This window comes from Carlito syrichta, unplaced genomic scaffold (assembly GCF_000164805.1).
Source record: "Carlito syrichta isolate Samal-C Ts95f unplaced genomic scaffold, Tarsius_syrichta-2.0.1 Scaffold302450, whole genome shotgun sequence".
NCBI lineage: Eukaryota > Metazoa > Chordata > Mammalia > Primates > Tarsiidae > Carlito > Carlito syrichta.
This window is the reverse complement of record NW_007246546.1, coordinates 493,683-497,764: the sequence shown is the minus strand read 5'-3', so window position 1 is coordinate 497,764 and position 4,082 is coordinate 493,683. Positions and strand designations below refer to the sequence as shown.

Genomic DNA, 4,082 nt, shown 5'->3' with positions numbered 1-4,082 from the left:
CTCCAGTCTGGGAGACAGAGTGAGACTCCAACTCAAAAAAAAAAATAATAATAATAATAATAATAATAACAATAATATAAATACCTGTGAACATGACTTTCCATTTATTTATATCCTCTTAATTTCTTTCAACAATGTGTTGCAATCTTCAATATACATATAATATGCATGTCTTTGGTTAACTTATTCCTAAGTATCTTTTTTTTTTTCTGAGTTGGAGTCTCACTCTGTCGCCCCGGCTGGAGTGCAGTGGCACGCTATGGCCACCCCAGCATCGACCTGCTAGGCTCAGGTGATCCTTCCGCCTCAGCCTTCCAAATAGCCGGAACTATAGGTGTGCGCTATCACACCCGGCTAATTTTTGATATATTGTAGAGATGAGATCTCACCAAGTTACCAGGGCTGGTTTCAAACCCACAGGCACAGGCAATCCACTCGTCTAGACCTCCCAAAGTGCTGGGATTACAGACTGAGCCACCGAGCTCAGCCGTATCTTATTATTATTATTATTATTATTATTATTTTGAGTTGGAGTCTTACTCTGGTATCTTATTATTTTTAACGCTATTGTCTATAGAATTGTTTGCTTGATTTCATGTTTAGGTTGTTCGTTGCTAGTATGAAATGCAGTTGATTTTTGTATATATTGAGGAGGCAGTCCATTTAGTACCACATTTGTCTCTGAGGGTCTCTTGGGACAGCTCAGCACAGATGGAAGGGCCTTGGTGGCAGCACTGGCTTGACCTTCTCTTTCATATGCAGGTGGGACCCAGGTCTCCAGGTCTTAAGCTTTTATGCCTGTCCTGTTTGCCCACCAGAGTCTCAGGGACTGTCTCCAGGATCCCTCTCCCCAGGCTCAACATGGATGGGCCCTCCTTGTTCTCCTGGAGCTCAGGGGGCTCCAGCTGACCATCCCACAGCACTCTAGCAGCCCCACCTCAAGCTGATGTTTCCCCATAACCCTCTGGGCTGTGGGCCCTGGACACTGGGAGGGTGAAGATGAGAGTCAGCAGCCAGCTTGTGTGCTGGCAGAGGCCGTCAGTTCTGGTAACCGCAGCTGACTGAGGCTCTGGGATGAGCCTGTCTCCTGGAGGCATTCATTCCACTGCACAGAGAACCCAACATGAAACAAGAGAGTATCACCCCAGCAAGGCAGGATCAGTGGCTTCAGAGGGATCCCAGGTCCTGCGGCTGATGCAGTGGCCTCCACGGGGCCTAGGCCTAGACAGGACAGGGCTTGAGTGATCTGTGGGAAGTAGCTTCTTGCTTTAGTCTCCTCTCAGAATGGGAGGCTTTACACTATTAGGAAAGTGTTTGGAATATGGGACAGTTTGAGTATACTTGACTCAGCTGCTTAAATCCCTGAGTTAAAAAACAAACTGGCTTGGTGAGGTGGCGCCTGCCTGTAACCCCAGCACTTTGAAAGACCAAAGTGGGAGGATCACTTGAGTTCAAAAGTTTGAGACCAGCCTGGGCAACATAGTGAGACTTTATCTATTGAAAAATAATAATAAGTCAAGTGCAGTGGCTCATGCCTGTAATCCCAGCACTTTGGGAGGTGGAGGAGAGAAGATTGCCTGATCTCAGGGATTCAAGACCAGCCTGGGAAACATGGTGAGGCCTCATCTGTACAATAGATCAAAAAAATTAGCTGTGGTTTCAGCTACTTGGAGGGTTGAGGTGGAAGGATCACCTGAACCCAGCAGGTTGAGGCTGTGGTGGTCATGAGTGTGCCACTGCACTCCAGCCTGGGCAACAGAGTGAGACTCCAACTCAAAATAATAATAATAAATAATAATGTCAATAAAAATTTAAAAACAAACAAACAATCACTCATCTTTAGAGGATCCTAGGAACCAAGTTAACTTTGATAAAGGGGCCGAGTGCAGTGGCTCAAGCCTGTAATCCCAGCAGTTTGGGAGACCGAGGCAAGAGGATTGCCTGAGCTCAGGGGTTTGAGACCAGACTGGGCAACTTGATGAGATTTCATCTCTACAATAAGCCAGGTGTGGTAGTGCACACCTATAGTTCCAGCTACTTGGAAGTCTGAATTGGAAGGATCGTCAGAGCCCAGCAGATTAAGGCTGTGCCACTGCACTGCAGCCTGGGCAACAGAGTGAGACTCCAACTTAAAAAAAAAATTGATAAAGGAGAAGAATCAAGCCTTTATCTTGCTTTTATTGTACAAAAAGAGCCTTTGGGTCACCAAACAGTAGGAGATATTTCATAGAAATATTCTGGCCAGTGAACAAGGAAGGGGTAGCAAGTGGGAATGTTGGCATTCTATGTGAAATAGTTGATACCGGCCTCCTGAGGGGAACACATGCCTCACCCTTCAGGAGATCTGCCACATCCTGGCTGATTCGACCATGTCCCATCCTGACACATTTCAGAGCCTTCTGGAGGCAGAGTCTGAACCCCCACACCCTGGAACTGGGAGGGTTCCCAAAAGGGCACAGTGAGGTAGAAATTAGAACTGGGGTAGGGCTCCAGGAGGGAGAGCAGAATGTGCTGAAGGATTGCTGGGCTCCAATGCTCCATCCTCAAGGGGGCAGCCACACCCCTGGGGGATCATAGCTAAGGGAACATAAACCAAGTAAGGTTAGAGGGAAATGTTGGGGAACCTTCTTTCCAGCTCTGGCAGGGAGTTCTCATAGTCCCCCTGGCCTTCCCTTTCCTTCCCCGCCTGCCCAGGAAAGGGGACTTCTCTTAGGATTGATCTGAGAATGCTGAACTGTGGGGTGACAGAGACAGGCCTGTCCTGGGTCTCCTGAGCTGGGGCTGCTAGCTGGGTACCACTCGACCTCATACACCCTCCCAGTCCCCCAAGAAGACAAGGCTCTACCTGTTCCTCTGAGAGCAGGGCTGGATGGAGCCAATTCGCCGAGAAGATATCTACCTTTGGGCTGAAAAGGCACACTAGTCCTCTTCTGTCTTACTTGGTGATGGGTTCAGAGGCCAGGCTGTGGAGAAGAGAGTGGCCACGGGAGACCACTTTAAGGAGGCACTGTTATGCCATCGACGGCCTCCTTAATTTATTTTTATTTATTTATTTATTACCCAAAATGTGTTTATTGGGATGGTTTCCCATTCATCTTGATTGGGGTGCTTTTAGTGCTGCTGCCTCCTGAAGGAACATCCTTCTGTGAGCCTTGCTTTTCCTCCTGTAGGCTGACAGAGGACAGTGGAGCACTACTGTTTGGGCATGGCTGAAGACCGTCGTGATTTTTATAGCATCCTGGGCATTTCACGTCCATGAAGTAGGAATTGGGGCTCTGCACCAGGCGCTTCTTCTTGTGTTTCCTCTTCTACTCCTCTGGAGAGGGATGAAGGAGGTCCTTTGCGAGAGGCATGTTCTCGTGGGTAGGTCGTCACCGCCGGAAAGGCGGCCTCCTTCATTTAGACAATTGTTTCGTATTTTCATTATGACTGTGTGGTCTCCAACAAAGCCAATGGCAAAGCACAGAGCTGTGATGAGACTTTCCCAGCAGATGGCAGCAAAGTAAAGCAAAGTGTTTTCTTCTAACAAAATCAGTATTTCACTCCAGCTTTCTGACAGAAGAAAGCAAGCATTGTGTCTGTTCTGTGAGGCGCCACATCAGCTCCTTAAGGAGAAACAGGCCCAGTAACCAAAGGGCCTCACTGGTCTAAGTCATCTCAACAATCCGTGCTCTCAACCCACTGGCTGGCTTTTGACCAGATGGCGTCTTAAAGAAAATCTGCCTTTGGAAATACTAAACACGAGATGGTAGGCTTGAAATTTAGCCTCTTCAAATATAGATTTCTAATCTCCGGAACAGCAGTCGCAGGAAAGAAGTTTTTGGAAACTTACTAAACATGAATTCTTCCAAATTGGTGAAATTTTAAAAAAAATCTAGATTCTTGTTACTTTATAAATATAGTACTCAACCAGGCTCGGTGGCTCACGCCTGTAATCCCAGCACTTTTGGAGGTGGAGACGAGAGGATTGCCTGAACTCAGGGGTTCAAGACCAGCCTGAGCAACATGGCAAGACCTCGTTTCTACAATAAATCATTTAAAAAATTAGCCAGGTGTGATGGCTCCAGCTACTTGGAAGGCTG

At 47.3% G+C, this 4,082-nt stretch overlaps 1 pseudogene; it reads right to left on the bottom strand.

Moving 5' to 3' along the window:
- Nucleotides 1–3,060: 3,060 nt before the first annotated feature.
- LOC110595517 lies at nt 3,061–3,359 on the bottom strand (annotated as a pseudogene).
- Between the last annotated feature and the right edge of the window lie 723 nt (nt 3,360–4,082).